General features: G+C 37.6%; 16 pseudogenes; 4 read left to right on the top strand and 12 right to left on the bottom strand.

Annotated features, from left to right (window-relative positions):
• The first annotated feature begins 7598 nt into the window (after positions 1 to 7598).
• LOC149650199 (5S ribosomal RNA) lies at positions 7599 to 7717 on the top strand (annotated as a pseudogene).
• A 361-nt stretch (positions 7718 to 8078) lies between these two features.
• Positions 8079 to 8197, top strand: LOC149650198 (5S ribosomal RNA; annotated as a pseudogene).
• A 361-nt stretch (positions 8198 to 8558) lies between these two features.
• On the top strand, positions 8559 to 8677 carry LOC149650197 (5S ribosomal RNA; annotated as a pseudogene).
• Positions 8678 to 9038: 361 nt separating this feature from the next.
• Positions 9039 to 9157, top strand: LOC149650196 (5S ribosomal RNA; annotated as a pseudogene).
• Positions 9158 to 10919: 1762 nt separating this feature from the next.
• LOC149650195 (5S ribosomal RNA) lies at positions 10920 to 11038 on the bottom strand (annotated as a pseudogene).
• Positions 11039 to 11400: 362 nt separating this feature from the next.
• Positions 11401 to 11519, bottom strand: LOC149650194 (5S ribosomal RNA; annotated as a pseudogene).
• Positions 11520 to 12117: 598 nt separating this feature from the next.
• LOC149650193 (5S ribosomal RNA) lies at positions 12118 to 12236 on the bottom strand (annotated as a pseudogene).
• Positions 12237 to 12613: 377 nt separating this feature from the next.
• On the bottom strand, positions 12614 to 12732 carry LOC149650192 (5S ribosomal RNA; annotated as a pseudogene).
• Positions 12733 to 13318: 586 nt separating this feature from the next.
• LOC149650191 (5S ribosomal RNA) lies at positions 13319 to 13437 on the bottom strand (annotated as a pseudogene).
• A 598-nt stretch (positions 13438 to 14035) lies between these two features.
• Positions 14036 to 14154, bottom strand: LOC149650190 (5S ribosomal RNA; annotated as a pseudogene).
• A 377-nt stretch (positions 14155 to 14531) lies between these two features.
• LOC149650189 (5S ribosomal RNA) lies at positions 14532 to 14650 on the bottom strand (annotated as a pseudogene).
• Positions 14651 to 15236: 586 nt separating this feature from the next.
• Positions 15237 to 15355, bottom strand: LOC149650188 (5S ribosomal RNA; annotated as a pseudogene).
• Positions 15356 to 15717: 362 nt separating this feature from the next.
• Positions 15718 to 15836, bottom strand: LOC149650187 (5S ribosomal RNA; annotated as a pseudogene).
• Positions 15837 to 16194: 358 nt separating this feature from the next.
• Positions 16195 to 16313, bottom strand: LOC149650186 (5S ribosomal RNA; annotated as a pseudogene).
• A 377-nt stretch (positions 16314 to 16690) lies between these two features.
• On the bottom strand, positions 16691 to 16809 carry LOC149650185 (5S ribosomal RNA; annotated as a pseudogene).
• Positions 16810 to 17395: 586 nt separating this feature from the next.
• Positions 17396 to 17514, bottom strand: LOC149650184 (5S ribosomal RNA; annotated as a pseudogene).
• Between the last annotated feature and the right edge of the window lie 382 nt (positions 17515 to 17896).

Genomic DNA, 17896 nt, shown 5'->3' with positions numbered 1-17896 from the left:
CTTGTTTGTCGTAGCTCAATGTTTTTAGTATGGTTAGATGGGGGACAAATTGTACTATAACATACTCAAAGGACATCCCCGTATCTCCAGTAGAAACAGAGTTACGAGCCTGCAAAGTATAGTCTAACTCATTTCCTATGGAGGAGTTTGTTTGTTCACGTTTTGCTTAATTACTTGACCCTGTTCTTTCGATTAAAAATAATAACATATCTTTAGTGTAGCGGTTATCGCATCCGCCTCACTCCCGGAAGGCCACAGGTTCGAAACCGCGAAGTTTTTTTTTATAATTATCCGAACATTTGTGTCAAGGTCACATTATTTACATCCCCGTATCTCTGGTAGAACCAGAGTTACGAGCCTCCAGAATTCAGTCTAATGTATTTCCTATGGAGGGGTTTGTTTGCTTACGATTAGCTTAATTACTCGACTACTGTTTGTCGTAGCTCAATGTTTTTAGTATGGTTAGATGGGGGACAAATTGGACTATAACATACTCAAAGGACATCCCCGTATCTCCAGTAGAAACAGAGTTACGAGCCTGCAAAGTATAGTCTAATGCATTTTCTATGGAGGGGTTTGTTTGTTCACGTATTGCTTAATTACTTGACCCTGTTCTTTCGATTAAAAATAATAACATATATTTAGTGTAGCGGTTATCGCATCCGCCTCACTCCCGGAAGGCCACAGGTTCGAAACCGCGAAGTTTTTTTTTTTTGCTTGGAACATGCAAAGACCTTTATAGTTATCCGAACATTTGTGTCAAGGTCACATTATTTACATCCCCGTATCTCTGGTAGAACCAGAGTTACGAGCCTGCAAAGTTTATTTTCAAAAATCAAAAGTAACCTTCTAACAATAAGTGAGACAAAAAATAAGTTGACGACGATATTGAGGTAGCCTCAAGTTTAAAGTATCCTTGTATGGGGAGCAAAGAGTACTATAACATTTCCAAAGGAGATCCCAGTATCTCTTGTAGAACAAGAGTTATGAGCCTCCAAAGTTTAGTGCAAAAATCATAAGAAACATAATAAAAATAAGTGAGACGATACCAAAGTTGACGAACATTTTGCTTAATATCTCGGCCCTTGTTTGTCGTAGCTCAATGTTTTTAGTATGGTTAGATGGGGGACAATTTGGCCTATAACATATCCTAAGGACATCCCCGTATCTCTTGTAGACACAGAGTTATGGGCCTGCAAAGTATAGTCTAATGCATTTCCTAAGGACGGGTTGTTTGTTTACGTTTAGCTTAATTACTCGGCCCCTGTTTGTCGTAACTCAATGTTTTTAGTATGGTTAGATGGGGGACAAATTGGACTATAACATACTCAAAGGACATCCCCGTATCTTCAGTGGAAACAGAGTTACGAGCCTGCAAAGTATAGTCTAACTCATTTCCTATGGAGGGGGTTTGTTTCTTTACGTTTCGCTTAAGTACACGGCCCCTGTTTGTCGTAGCCCAAAGTTTTTAGTATGGTTAGATGAATGACAAATTGGACTATAACATATCCTAAGGACATCCCGGTATCTCTAGTAGATACAGAGTTATGGGCCTTGCAAAGTATAGTCTAATGCATTTTCTATGGAGGGGTTTGTTTGTTCACGTATTGCTTAATTACTTGACCCTGTTCTTTCGATTAAAAATAATAACATATCTTTAGTGTAGCGGTTATCGCATCCGCCTCACTCCCGGAAGGCCACAGGTTCGAAACCGCGAAGTTTTTTTTTTTGCTTGGAACATGCAAAGACCTTTATAATTATCCGAACATTTGTGTCAAGGTCACATTATTTACATCCCCGTATCTATGGTAGAACCAGAGTTACGAGCCTGCAAAGTTTATTTTCAAAAATCAAAAGTAACCTTCTAACAATAAGTGAGACAAAAAATAAGTTGACGACGATATTGAGGTAGCCTCAAGTTTAAAGTATCCTGGTATGGGGAGCAAAGAGTACTATAACATTTCCAAAGGAGATCCCAGTATCTCTTGTAGAACAAGAGTTATGAGCCTCCAAAGTTTAGTGCAAAAATCATAAGTAACATAATAAAAATAAGTGAGACGATACCAAAGTTGACGAACATTTTGCTTAATATCTCGGCCCTTGTTTGTCGTAGCTCAATGTTTTTAGTATGGTTAGATGGGTGACAATTTGGACTATAACACATCCTAAGGACATCCCCGTATCTCTAGTAGACACAGAGTTATGGGCCTGCAAAGTATAGTCTAATGCATTTTCTAAGGACGGGTTGTTTCTTTACGTTTCGCTTAAGTACTCGGCCCCTGTTTTTCGTAGCCCAAAGTTTTTAGTATGGTTAGATGAATGACAAATTGGACTATAACATATCCTAAGGACATCCCGGTATCTCTACACTGTTAGAAAAAAAGGTGTTTCATGGGTGTTTGAAAATACCTTGAGGTGTTTATACACTCTTTTTGGAGTGTTTTTTAACTGAGATGGTGTTTTCTCCGTAAAAAGGTGCTAGTTGACTCTTTTAAGGTATTTTTTAAGGAAATGGTGATTCACTGGTATGTAGACACACCTTTAGGTGTTAATTGACCCTTATTAAATTGTTTTTTAGACGGAAGTAGTGTTTTTAATATTAATCTGTTCGAATGGTGCGAATAAGCACCTTTGGGCTTATTTTTACACATTTTTAGCTGATATGGGGTTTTTTTTAAGTGAAAGGTTATTGATATGAGCTTAGAGGGAAATAATCTACTAATTCTACCTGCATAGTTAAGCATCCTAAAAATAACCCAAAGATTTTAAAAATCTTAATTATTTAACATTTCTTGGGACTAGCTTATTCTAATATTTGAAGGAATTTATACTTATTTTGATTTTTCAATCATTGGAAAATAATTCTCGAAGAGTTCAATATGCTGGAATGTCTTGGAATTAGAGTAATTAATAATATTATCACTTGAATTTCCCCTTGACACAGGTTTTTCTCTCTCCGAGTGACGATGACGTCACGGAGAGGTATTACACTGGACGTATCTGTGTGTCTGAGATGAAACAAAGCTTTATAGCTACACAACTACTAAAAGAATCGTAATGCCGAAAAGTATTTAAAATATTTCCATTTAATATTCTGCAAAAAGTAAATGTTATCGTTTTGTAAGAGATCTTATCATCCTACTCGCTTTATATTAACTTTGATATGCGTGTTGTGTCTCGATTCAGATGCAATCTTCATTACTCGTTCTAAATAAACTCTGTTTTTTGTCATTCCAAAGAAAGAAGTTTATCTTAAATAATTAAATAAATATAAGTAATATGAATTATTTTAATTGACAGTAGTTTACGTTAATTATAGTTAGGTCGGTTTAAGAAATTTAATTCCTAAAATAATTTTAAACATAGCTATATATAAAGTTATACTTCTAGGAAACACCTATATCAGAACATTTGTAAATTTTGGGTATATAAGGTGATTGATTCACACTAAGAGATAAGAAATGCGCAATTGCGTCAACCTTTGGTGGAAGCTCTGCCATTAGGAGGCTAGACGTTTCTCATGTCTCACTTGTGGCATATGTGGTGTAAACGAAAGACTAGTGCATGGTGTTGTTTTTAGAAACCATTAAATACCGGTTAGCATTGGGTGAAACAATTGGTTGTTAGACAGCAGATGAAGGTGTAACGGATAGTTAATGATTGACGTTAAATGAGATGGATATTGCAACGAAGTAATATTTTCCGAATTTCTGTATACTGCGAACGCGTTCCGGAAACTACGAACACGTTTGCTTCGATTTGCCAACTGCGAACGCGGTGACAGACAGACACACAGACACGCCCAGTCACTCGGAAAGAGGTAAAAGTTCTACTTCATTACGCTATCTCCACACTTGTTTTTCTAATGGTATATACCACATACACGCCAATCTGTACTTATTGTCTTCTGACAACACCATCATATAGTCTTCTGTGTATAACCATGAGTTAATAATATGTTAGCTCCCTATTAGTTACTCAGGCTCTATAGGCGTAACGTATCCAGCGATTTCTTCCCATTTCGCCCGCGCGGGAAAAAATCCGAATGTTGCGCTCTCTCTAGTCGAAAAAAAAAATCCCGCTCGCACGGTTAATCGACCTCGAGTCGTAGGCTGCTTTTTCACCGAGGGAGTGTTTTAGTCGTGAATGTTTATGTTTTAACAATTTAACATTAAATCATGGCGTTTGTGTCAGTACTGAGACAAAAAAATGCAGGAACTCCATGGAATTTGCCGATATTGATAAAGAATGCTAAAGATAAGAGTTGTTATTGTGACTTGAAACCAGAAAAATACACAACTGAGCTAAATCCAATCCACTGATCTCGTAACTGTTTTCATAACCGAGGCTACTGAGCGAAATATTCGGCTGCTTAAATAGCTCCGATATCATTGGCTAGCTTCCACTACACGCGCTTCCGGGGAAAAACCGGAAAGAAGAGTAAATAAGATTTTCGTTCACGTGGCGGCCGCAGAGCGTCGCATATAATTGGGAAGCCGGCGGCGCGGGAGAAAACGCTGGAGTATAAAAATGAATTGCCTGAGTAACTTATAGGGAGATAACATATTATTAACTCATGGTATAACACATACACGCCAATCTGAAACATTGGCTTCTACTCCATTATCATCGTTGGGATTAAGATGTACGCGCGATCGGCTTAAGTTACGAGAAACGACCAGCCTCCCAATGGCAGGGCTTCGACCAAATTAAGGTTCACGCAATAGCGCTTATTCCTATCATTTATGAATCAATCGCCTTATATACCCTAAATTGCCAAAAATTGTGAAAACGGTTTACGCTAGAAGTCAAACGTCAACAATAGCTATGTTTAAAATCATTTTATGAATAACGTTCTTAAAACCACTTAACTAGAATTAAGCAAAAATACTGACGATTAAAAACATTAATATCATTTATATTTATTTAAATATTTAAGATAATTTTCTTTCTTCGGAACGACACAAGTGAAAGTTTATATAGAACGAGTAATGAAGATTGCATCTGAGTCGAAACACTACACGCATATCACGAGTATGATAAAATTATATCTATCAAAACCATAACATATTCTTATTGTAGAATATTAAATGAAAATATGTTAAGTATGTTTTGGCATTACAATTCTTTAAGTAGTTTTGTAGCTATAAAGCTCTGTTTCATTTCAATATTCCAAGAAGATCTTTTATATTAATATATCAAATTTGGTGTTTACTTTTTAATTCAGCTTTACTACATTTATATACAGTGTTAACATGAAATTAAACTCTCCTAGTTTCACTAAATGTTTCTTCTAAATGTTTTGGTAAGCGTTGTTTGGATTGGTTCCTTGAATTCGTGTGTCTTTGAGGAGGTCTTGACGGTTCACAGTGAGCCGAAAATTAAATACACATTTAAATGATGTAAATCAGGTCCTTAAATAGAACTATTGAGGATATACAGTAAAGGTTAAACGTAACCATTTAACACGCATCAATTCTTACACGGTTCAATAAGGCTTACAACAGAAAAAACGTTTACCCTTAATTCACTGGATTTGAGCAGCTATTTTGAAAGACTAATCTATGGTAACTCATGTATTTTGAAAAAAATAATTTCAAAAAACACCATTTACAGAGTCTATAGACACCTTTCTGGTATAATTATAATCCTCTATTTAGGGTGATGGTTTAAACCTAACAAGAATTAAAAAGCACCAACGTCAATGGAATTTAAAAACACCAAATTAGTCTCAAAAAGACCTTTTCTTAAAGGGTTTATTAACACTTTTTCTGGTATTAATATACACCGCTATTCAAAGTGATTAAAACACCTCACAGGATATAAAAAGCACCTTCAGAGAAGGTATTATTTCGCACCGTTTTCAAAGGTGCGTATTGACATCCTCTCGAATGGTGCTTTTAAACACCAATAGGGGTGCTGCTGGGGATGCATTAGGAAACACCTCTAAAGGTGTCAAACAGTTCCATTTTTTTTAACAGTGTAGTAGACACAGAGTTATGGGCCTTGCAAAGTATAGTCTAATGCATTTTCTATGGAGGGGTTTGTTTGTTCACGTATTGCTTAATTACTTGACCCTGTTCCTTCGATTAAAAATAATAACATATCTTTAGTGTAGCCGTTATCGCATCCGCCTCACTCCCGGAAGGCCACAGGTTCGAAACCGCGAAGTTTTTTCTTTTTGCTTGGAACATGCAAAGACCTTTATAATTATCCGAACATTTGTGTCAAGGTCACATTATTTACATCCCCGTATCTCTGGTAGAACCAGAGTTACGAGCCTGCAAAGTTTATTTTCAAAAATCAAAAGTAACCTTCTAACAATAAGTGAGACAAAAAATAAGTTGACGACGATATTGAGGTAGCCTCAAGTTTAAAGTATCCTTGTATGGGGAGCGAAGAGTACTATAACATTTCCAAAGGAGATCCCAGTATCTCTTGTAGAACAAGAGTTATGAGCCTCCAAAGTTTAGTGCAAAAATCATAAGAAACATAATAAAAATAAGTGAGACGATACCAAAGTTGACGAACATTTTGCTTAATATCTCGGCCCTTGTTTGTCGTAGCTCAATGTTTTTAGTATGGTTAGATGGGGGACAATTTGGCCTATAACATATCCTAAGGACATCCCCGTATCTCTTGTAGACACAGAGTTATGGGCCTGCAAAGTAAAGTCTAATGCATTTCCTAAGGACGGGTTGTTTGTTTACGTTTAGCTTAATTACTCGGCCCCTGTTTGTCGTAACTCAATGTTTTTAGTATGGTTAGATGGGGGACAAATTGGACTATAACATACTCAAAGGACATCCCCGTATCTTCAGTGGAAACAGAGTTACGAGCCTGCAAAGTATAGTCTAACTCATTTCCTATGGAGGGGGTTTGTTTCTTTACGTTTCGCTTAAGTACACGGCCCCTGTTTGTCGTAGCCCAAAGTTTTTAGTATGGTTAGATGAATGACAAATTGGACTATAACATATCCTAAGGACATCCCGGTATCTCTAGTAGACACAGAGTTATGGGCCTTGCAAAGTATAGTCTAATGCATTTTCTATGGAGGGGTTTGTTTGTTCACGTATTGCTTAATTACTTGACCCTGTTCCTTCGATTAAAAATAATAACATATCTTTAGTGTAGCCGTTATCGCATCCGCCTCACTCCCGGAAGGCCACAGGTTCGAAACCGCGAAGTTTTTTTTTTGCTTGGAACATGCAAAGACCTTTATAATTATCCGAACATTTGTGTCAAGGTCACATTATTTACATCCCCGTATCTCTGGTAGAACCAGAGTTACGAGCCTGCAAAGTTTATTTTCAAAAATCAAAAGTAACCTTCTAACTATAAGTGAGACAAAAAATAAGTTGACGACGATATTGAGGTAGCCTCAAGTTTAAAGTATCCTTGTATGGGGAGCAAAGAGTACTATAACATTTCCAAAGGAGATCCCAGTATCTCTTGTAGAACAAGAGTTATGAGCCTCCAAAGTTTAGTGCAAAAATCATAAGTAACATAATAAAAATAAGTGAGACGATACCAAAGTTGGCGAACATTTTGCTTAATATCTCGGCCCTTGTTTGTCGTAGCTCAATGTCGTAGCTCTCGGCAACGGCCATATCACGCTGAATTCACCGGTTCTCGTCCGATAACCAAAGTTAAGCAGCGTCGAGCGCAGTCAGTACTTGTAAGGGCGACCACTTAGGAACACTGCGTGCCGTTAGCTTTTTCACTTTTTTTTCCTCTTTTAAATTCCAATAGATATGAAAAAAGCAAACATATTTTCTTTTTGTTATTGTTTGAAAAAGATGAAGGTTAATTTGTCTCACTTAAATTAAATTCGAATTATTATCTAGCACTCTCGGCAACGGCCATATCACGCTGAGAACACCGGTTCTCGTCCGATCGCCGACGTTAGCAGCGTCGAGCGCATACAGTACTTGGGAATACTGCGTGCCGTTTGTTTTTTCACTTTTGTTTCCTCTTTTAAATTCCACCAGATATGAAAAAAGCAAACATATCTTCTTTTTGTTATTGTTTTATAAAGATGAAGGTTAATTAAATTCAAATTATTAACTAGCACTCTCGGCAACGGCCATATCACGCTGAATACACCAGTTCTCGTCCGATAACCAAAGTTAAGCAGCGTCGAGCGCAGTCAGTACTTGGGAGGGCGACCACTTAGGAACACTGCGTGCCGTTAGCTTTTTCACTTTTTTTTCCTCTTTTAAATTCCAATAGATATGAAAAAAGCAAACATATTTTCTTTTTGTTATTGTTTGAAAAAGATGAAGGTTAATTTGTCTCACTTAATTTAAATTCGAATTATTATCTAGCACTCTCGGCAACGGCCATATCACGCTGAGAACACCGGTTCTCGTCCGATCGCCGACGTTAGCAGCGTCGAGCGCATACAGTACTTGGGAATACTGCGTGCCGTTTGTTTTTTCACTTTTGTTTCCTCTTTTAAATTCCACCAGATATGAAAAAAGCAAACATATCTTCTTTTTGTTATTGTTTTATAAAGATGAAGGTTAATTAAATTCAAATTATTAACTAGCACTCTCGGCAACGGCCATATCACGCTGAATACACCAGTTCTCGTCCGATAACCAAAGTTAAGCAGCGTCGAGCGCAGTCAGTACTTGGGAGGGCGACCACTTAGGAACACTGCGTGCCGTTAGCTTTTTCACTATTTTTTCCTCTTTTAAATTCCAATAGATATGAAAAAAGCAAACATATTTTCTTTTTGTTATTGTTTGAAAAAGATGAAGGTTAATTTGTCTCACTTAATTTAAATTCGAATTATTATCTAGCACTCTCGGCAACGGCCATATCACGCTGAGAACACCGGTTCTCGTCCGATCGCCGACGTTAGCAGCGTCGAGCGCAGTCAGTACTTGGGAATACTGCGTGCCGTTTGCTTTTTCACTTTTGTTTCCACTTTCAAATTCTACCAGATATGAAAAAAACAAACATATCTTCTTTTTGTTATTGTTTTATAATGATGAAAGTTAATTAAATTCAAATTATTAACTAGCACTCTCGGCAACGGCCATATCACGCTGAATACACCGGTTCTCGTCCGATAACCGAAGTTAAGCAGCGTCGAGCGCAGTCACTACTTGGGAGGGAGACCACTTAGGAACACTGCGTGCCGTTGGCTTTTTTAATTTTTCTTCCCCATTTAAATTTTAATAGATATGAAAAAAGCAAACATGTTTTCTTTTTGTTATTGTTTTAAAATGTTGAAGGTTAATTTGTCTCACTTAATTTAAATTCGAATTATTAACTAGCACTCTCGGCAACGGCCATATCACGCTGAAAACACCGGTTCACGTCCGATCACCGAAGTTAAGCAGCGTCGAGCGCATACAGTACTTGGGAATACTGGTTTCTACACACCACCATCTTCTGGTCATTGTTTTGGTCCATCCCACATGGACACCAGTCTGCACACCTGGCTTCTACTCCATCATCATCGTTAAGGTTAAGACATACGCGGCGATCGGCCAGGGTTACGAGAAACGTCCGGCCTCCCTAAGGTGGGGCTTCCACCAAAGGTTCACGCAATTGCGCTGTTCTTATCCATAGTTGCGATTCGAAACCCTTATATACTACCTATTTTAGTAAGGCGAAGCAACCGGCGTATGCTTCATTTCAAACGCCAATATTAGTCAAGTCTCTCAAGAATGTTTAATTGTTCTTTTTTAAAACGATGTAACGTTCAATAAGGCGAATAACTAACGAAGAAAATGTTAAATATTAATTATATTTATTATAATATTTAAGATAATCTTGTTTCTCAATTCAAAATTAATACGGAAAGAGTTAAAAAGCAGCCTATGTTTTTGTCTGTGTGTGTCCGTCCGTTGTTACAGTAGTGCGCTGCGTTAGAAGTTCGTTTTGTTTTGATGTGTAAAGATATCCTACAGAACCATAATATCCCCTTTATCCTTAATATAAAGTGAATATGTGGAAATATTTTTCGTAATTATGATGCATTTAGTACTTTTGTAGCTTTAAAGCTCTATTTCATTTTGATATTCCAAAGATTTTTTTAAATATAATTATTTAAAATGGATGTTTATATATTACTTAAGCTATACTAGATCTGTTTATAGCATAATCCTTTCTAAAGTGAATACAAGCACAACGCTACTATGTTGGTCAAATGAACTTTTATTTGTCAATAGGCCTAGTGAACCAAAAAGTAAACGCTTGGTTTTCGTTTCTGTAATGCAGAGACAATAACGGTTCAGAGTGAGCCGAAAGTTAAATACACTTTTAAATAATTAGGCTTAAATTTTATAATCATGGTGGATATCTGGGCCGCGTTCAGCAGACCCCAGCGCTGTGAACAGTGTCCTATGTAACCGGATTTTGTTTATGAACTTTGACGTCGGGTGCTCAGCGCTGAGCTAGCGCGGTCTTCAAAGAAAATAGTCGGCTTTTTGGATAACGTGACGTAAAACGCGTAGTGTTATGTAACGTTAACAGTCTTGTTGACAAAACTAAGAAAATCGTTGAGGTGAAACGAGAGGATAGTGTTTACATGGCAACCCTGTTGTGAGTATGGCTTTGAACATAGAGGGCATACAGTTGAGGAGTAGAAAATTGGGCCTTTACAAACACGTTAAGGTAATATCCCTCCAAAGTTTTTTGTCTTCATTTCCCGTTTTTCCCCCATCGGATGATTTTAATGTGTACAAGTATATCATTATTGGATGTAAAATGTCGTCTGATTTACAGTATATTTGCTATGCTTTGTATACTGCTTAATATTTCATAAATTTTAACTTAAGAAACATTTCCATATCTGTGTAAATAAGTTTGTAAGTAGTCGTCTTGACTCGGAGAGGTAATATTTTGGTTTTCCCAACTTGTTCATATCTATTAAAATTTAGAAGAGGAAAAAAAAGTGAAAAAGCCAACGGCACGCAGTGTTCCTAAGTGGTCTCCCTCCCAAGTAGTGACTGCGCTCGACGCTGCTTAACTACGGTTATCTGACGAGAACCGGTGTATTCAGCGTGATATGGCCGTTGCCGAGAGTGCTAGTTAATAATTTGAATTTAATTAACTTTCTTCTTTATAAAACAATAACTAAAAGAAGATTTGTTTGCTTTTTTCATATCTGGTGGAATTTGAAAGAGGAAACAAAAGTGAAAAAAGCAAACGGCACGCAGTATTCCCAAGTACTGACTGCGCTCGACGCTGCTAACGTCGGCGATCGGACGAGATCCGGTGTTCTCAGCGTGATATGGCCGTTGCCGAGAGTGCTAGATAATAATTCGAATTTAAATTAAGTGAGACAAATTAACCTTCATCTTTTTCAAACAATAACAAAAAGAAAATATGTTTGCTTTTTTCATATCTATTGGAATTTAAAAGAGGAAAAAAAAGTGAAAAAGCCAACGGCACGCAGTGTTCCTAAGTGGTCTCCCTCCCAAGTAATGACTGCGCTCGACGCTGCTTAACTTCGGTTATCGGACGAGAATCGGTGTATTCAGCGTGATATGGCCGTTGCCGAGAGTGCTAGTTAATAATTTGAATTTAATTAACTTTCATCTTTATAAAACAATAACTAAAAGAAGATTTGTTTGCTTTTTTCATATCTGGTGGAATTTGAAAGAGGAAACTAAAGTGAAAAAAGCAAACGGCACGCAGTATTCCCAAGTACTGACTGCGCTCGACAATGCTAACGTCGGCGATCGGACGAGAACTGGTGTTCTCAGCGTGATATGGCCGTTGCCGAGAGTGCTAGATAATAATTCGAATTTAAATTAAGTGAGACAAATTAACCTTCATCTTTTTCAAACAATAACAAAAAGAAAATATGTTTGTTTTTCATATCTATTGGAATTTAAAAGAGGAAAAAAAGTGAAAACGCAAACGGCACGCAGTATTCCCAAGTACTGACTGCGCTCGACGCTGCTAACGTCGGCGATCGGACGAGAACCGGTGTTCTCAGCGTGATATGGCCGTTGCCGAGAGTGCTAGATAATAATTCGAATTTAAATTAAGTGAGACAAATTAACCTTCATCTTTTTCAAACAATAACAAAAAGAAAATATGTTTGCTTTTTTCATATCTATTGGAATTTAAAAGAGAAAAAAAAAGTGAAAAAGCTAACGGCACGCAGTGTTCCTAAGTGGTCGCCCTCCCAAGTACTGACTGCGATCGACGCTGCTTAACTTCGGTTATCGGACGAGAACCGGTGTGTTCAGCGTGATATGGCCGTTGCCGAGAGTGCTAGTTAATAATTCGAATTTAAATTAAGTGAGACAAATTAACCTTCATCTTTATAAAACAATAACAAAAAGAAGATATGTTTGCTTTTTTCATATCTGGTGGAATTTAAAAGAGGAAACAAAAGTGAAAAAGCAAACGGCACGCAGTATTCCCAAGTACTGTATGCGCTCGACGCTGCTTTACTTCGGTGATCGGACGTGAACCGGTGTTTTCAGCGTGATATGGCCGTTGCCGAGAGTGCTAGTTAATAATTCGAATTTAAATTAAGTGAGAAAAATTAACCTTAATCATTTTAAAACAATTACAAATAGAAAACGTGTTTGCTTTTTTCATAACTATTAAAATTTAAAAGAGGAAAAAAAAGTGAAAAAGCCAACGGCACGCAGTGTTCCTAAGTGGTCTCCCTCCCAAGTAGTAACTGCGCTCGACGCTGCTTAACTTCGGTTATCGGACGAGAACCGGTGTATTCAGCGTGATATGGCCGTTGCCGAGAGTGCTAGTTAATAATTTAAATTTAATTAACTTTCATCTTTATAAAACAATAACAAAAAAGAAGATATGTTTGCTTTTTTCATATCTGGTGGAATTTGAAAGAGGAAACAAAAGTGAAAAAGCCAACGGCACGCAGTATTCCCAAGTACTCTATGCGCTCGACGCTGCTTAACTTCGGTATTCGGACGAGAATCGGTGTATACAGCGTGATATGGCCGTTGCCGAGAGTGCTAGTTAATAATTTGAATTTAATTAACTTTCATCTTTATAAAACAATTACAAAAAGAAGATATGTTTGCTCTTTTCATATCTGGTGGAATTTGAAAGAGGAAACAAAAGTGAAGAAGCAATCGGCACGCAGTATTCCCAAGTACTGACTGCGCTCGACGCTGCTAACGTCGGCGATCGGACGAGAACCGGTGTTCTCAGCGTGATATGGCCGTTGCCGAGAGTGCTAGATAATAATTCGAATTTAAATTAAGTGAGACAAATTAACCTTCATCTTTTTCAAACAATAACAAAAAGAAAATATGTTTGCTTTTTTCATATCTATTGGAATTTAAAAGAGGAAAAAAAGTGAAAAAGCTTACGGCACGCAGTGTTCCTAAGTGGTCGCCCTCCCAAGTACTGACTGCGCTCGACGCTGCTTAACTTCGGTTATCGGACGAGAATCGGTGTATTCAGCGTGATATGGCCGTTGCCGAGAGTGCTAGTTAATAATTTGAATTTAATTAACTTTCATCTTTATAAAACAATAACTAAAAGAAGATTTGTTTGCTTTTTTCATATCTGGTGGAATTTGAAAGAGGAAACTAAAGTGAAAAAAGCAAACGGCACGCAGTATTCCCAAGTACTGACTGCGCTCGACAATGCTAACGTCGGCGATCGGACGAGAACTGGTGTTCTCAGCGTGATATGGCCGTTGCCGAGAGTGCTAGATAATAATTCGAATTTAAATTAAGTGAGACAAATTAACCTTCATCTTTTTCAAACAATAACAAAAAGAAAATATGTTTGTTTTTCATATCTATTGGAATTTAAAAGAGGAAAAAAAGTGAAAACGCAAACGGCACGCAGTATTCCCAAGTACTGACTGCGCTCGACGCTGCTAACGTCGGCGATCGGACGAGAACCGGTGTTCTCAGCGTGATATGGCCGTTGCCGAGAGTGCTAGATAATAATTCGAATTTAAATTAAGTGAGACAAATTAACCTTCATCTTTTTCAAACAATAACAAAAAGAAAATATGTTTGCTTTTTTCATATCTATTGGAATTTAAAAGAGAAAAAAAAAGTGAAAAAGCTAACGGCACGCAGTGTTCCTAAGTGGTCGCCCTCCCAAGTACTGACTGCGATCGACGCTGCTTAACTTCGGTTATCGGACGAGAACCGGTGTGTTCAGCGTGATATGGCCGTTGCCGAGAGTGCTAGTTAATAATTCGAATTTAAATTAAGTGAGACAAATTAACCTTCATCTTTATAAAACAATAACAAAAAGAAGATATGTTTGCTTTTTTCATATCTGGTGGAATTTAAAAGAGGAAACAAAAGTGAAAAAGCAAACGGCACGCAGTATTCCCAAGTACTGTATGCGCTCGACGCTGCTTTACTTCGGTGATCGGACGTGAACCGGTGTTTTCAGCGTGATATGGCCGTTGCCGAGAGTGCTAGTTAATAATTCGAATTTAAATTAAGTGAGAAAAATTAACCTTAATCATTTTAAAACAATTACAAATAGAAAACGTGTTTGCTTTTTTCATAACTATTAAAATTTAAAAGAGGAAAAAAAAGTGAAAAAGCCAACGGCACGCAGTGTTCCTAAGTGGTCTCCCTCCCAAGTAGTAACTGCGCTCGACGCTGCTTAACTTCGGTTATCGGACGAGAACCGGTGTATTCAGCGTGATATGGCCGTTGCCGAGAGTGCTAGTTAATAATTTAAATTTAATTAACTTTCATCTTTATAAAACAATAACAAAAAAGAAGATATGTTTGCTTTTTTCATATCTGGTGGAATTTGAAAGAGGAAACAAAAGTGAAAAAGCCAACGGCACGCAGTATTCCCAAGTACTCTATGCGCTCGACGCTGCTTAACTTCGGTATTCGGACGAGAATCGGTGTATACAGCGTGATATGGCCGTTGCCGAGAGTGCTAGTTAATAATTTGAATTTAATTAACTTTCATCTTTATAAAACAATTACAAAAAGAAGATATGTTTGCTCTTTTCATATCTGGTGGAATTTGAAAGAGGAAACAAAAGTGAAGAAGCAATCGGCACGCAGTATTCCCAAGTACTGACTGCGCTCGACGCTGCTAACGTCGGCGATCGGACGAGAACCGGTGTTCTCAGCGTGATATGGCCGTTGCCGAGAGTGCTAGATAATAATTCGAATTTAAATTAAGTGAGACAAATTAACCTTCATCTTTTTCAAACAATAACAAAAAGAAAATATGTTTGCTTTTTTCATATCTATTGGAATTTAAAAGAGGAAAAAAAGTGAAAAAGCTTACGGCACGCAGTGTTCCTAAGTGGTCGCCCTCCCAAGTACTGACTGCGCTCGACGCTGCTTAACTTCGGTTATCGGACGAGAAACGGTGTATTCAGCGTGATATGGCCGTTGCCGAGAGTGCTAGTTAATAATTTGAATTTAATTAACGTTCATCTTTATAAAACAATAACAAAAAGAAGATATGTTTGCTTTTTTCATATCTGGTGGAATTTAAAAGAGGAAACAAAAGTGAAAAAACAAACGGCACGCAGTATTCCCAAGTACTGTATGCGCTCGACCCTGCTTAACTTCGGTGATCGGACGTGAACCGGTGTTTTCAGCGTGATATGGCCGTTGCCGAGAGTGCTAGTTAATAATTCGAATTTAAATTAAGTGAGACAAATTAACCTTCAACATTTTAAAACAATAACAAAAAGAAAACATGTTTGCTTTTTTCATATCTATTAAAATTTAAATGGGGAAGAAAAATTGAAAAAGCCAACGGCACGCAGTGTTCCTAAGTGGTCTCCCTCCCAAGTAGTGACTGCGCTCGACGCTGCTTAACTTCGGTTATCGGACGAGAACCGGTGTATTCAGCGTGATATGGCCGTTGCCGAGAGTGCTAGTTAATAATTTGAATTTAATTAACTTTCATCATTATAAAACAATAACAAAAAGAAGATATGTTTGCTTTTTTATATCTGGTAGAATTTGAAAGTGGAAAAAAAGTGAAAAAGCAAACGGCACGCAGTATTCCCAAGTACTGACTGCGCTCGACGCTGCTAACGTCGGCGATCGGACGAGAACCGGTGTCCTCAGCGTGATATGGCCGTTGCCGAGAGTGCTAGATAGTAATTCGAATTTAAATTAAGTGAGACAAATTAACCTTCATCTTTTTCAAACAATAACAAAAAGAAAATATGTTTGCTTTTTTCATATCTATTGGAATTTAAAAGAGGAAAAAAAGTGAAAAAGCTTACGGCACGCAGTGTTCCTAAGTGGTCGCCCTCCCAAGTACTGACTGCGCTCGACGCTGCTTAACTTCGGTTATCGGACGAGAACCGGTGTGTTCAGCGTGATATGGCCGTTGCCGAGAGTGCTAGTTAATAATTCGAATTTAAATTAAGTGAGACAAATTAACCTTCATCTTTATAAAACAATAACAAAAAGAAGATATGTTTGCTTTTTTCATATCTGGTGGAATTTAAAAGAGGAAACAAAAGTGAAAAAGCAAACGGCACGCAGTATTCCCAAGTACTGTATGCGCTCGACGCTGCTTTACTTCGGTGATCGGACGTGAACCGGTGTTTTCAGCGTGATATGGCCGTTGCCGAGAGTGCTAGTTAATAATTCGAATTTAAATTAAGTGAGAAAAATTAACCTTAATCATTTTAAAACAATTACAAATAGAAAACGTGTTTGCTTTTTTCATAACTATTAAAATTTAAAAGAGGAAAAAAAAGTGAAAAAGCCAACGGCACGCAGTGTTCCTAAGTGGTCTCCCTCCCAAGTAGTAACTGCGCTCGACGCTGCTTAACTTCGGTTATCGGACGAGAACCGGTGTATTCAGCGTGATATGGCCGTTGCCGAGAGTGCTAGTTAATAATTTAAATTTAATTAACTTTCATCTTTATAAAACAATAACAAAAAAGAAGATATGTTTGCTTTTTTCATATCTGGTGGAATTTGAAAGAGGAAACAAAAGTGAAAAAGCCAACGGCACGCAGTATTCCCAAGTACTCTATGCGCTCGACGCTGCTTAACTTCGGTATTCGGACGAGAATCGGTGTATACAGCGTGATATGGCCGTTGCCGAGAGTGCTAGTTAATAATTTGAATTTAATTAACTTTCATCTTTATAAAACAATTACAAAAAGAAGATATGTTTGCTCTTTTCATATCTGGTGGAATTTGAAAGAGGAAACAAAAGTGAAGAAGCAATCGGCACGCAGTATTCCCAAGTACTGACTGCGCTCGACGCTGCTAACGTCGGCGATCGGACGAGAACCGGTGTTCTCAGCGTGATATGGCCGTTGCCGAGAGTGCTAGATAATAATTCGAATTTAAATTAAGTGAGACAAATTAACCTTCATCTTTTTCAAACAATAACAAAAAGAAAATATGTTTGCTTTTTTCATATCTATTGGAATTTAAAAGAGGAAAAAAAGTGAAAAAGCTTACGGCACGCAGTGTTCCTAAGTGGTCGCCCTCCCAAGTACTGACTGCGCTCGACGCTGCTTAACTTCGGTTATCGGACGAGAATCGGTGTATTCAGCGTGATATGGCCGTTGCCGAGAGTGCTAGTTAATAATTTGAATTTAATTAACTTTCATCTTTATAAAACAATAACTAAAAGAAGATTTGTTTGCTTTTTTCATATCTGGTGGAATTTGAAAGAGGAAACTAAAGTGAAAAAAGCAAACGGCACGCAGTATTCCCAAGTACTGACTGCGCTCGACAATGCTAACGTCGGCGATCGGACGAGAACTGGTGTTCTCAGCGTGATATGGCCGTTGCCGAGAGTGCTAGATAATAATTCGAATTTAAATTAAGTGAGACAAATTAACCTTCATCTTTTTCAAACAATAACAAAAAGAAAATATGTTTGTTTTTCATATCTATTGGAATTTAAAAGAGGAAAAAAAGTGAAAACGCAAACGGCACGCAGTATTCCC

This window comes from Phalangium opilio, unplaced genomic scaffold (assembly GCF_054372755.1).
Source record: "Phalangium opilio isolate 3A_F unplaced genomic scaffold, DU_Popi_V2 ptg000087l_1, whole genome shotgun sequence".
NCBI lineage: Eukaryota > Metazoa > Arthropoda > Arachnida > Opiliones > Phalangiidae > Phalangium > Phalangium opilio.
The sequence above is the reverse complement of the archived record's forward strand: the minus strand, read 5'-3'. Positions and strand labels throughout refer to the sequence as shown.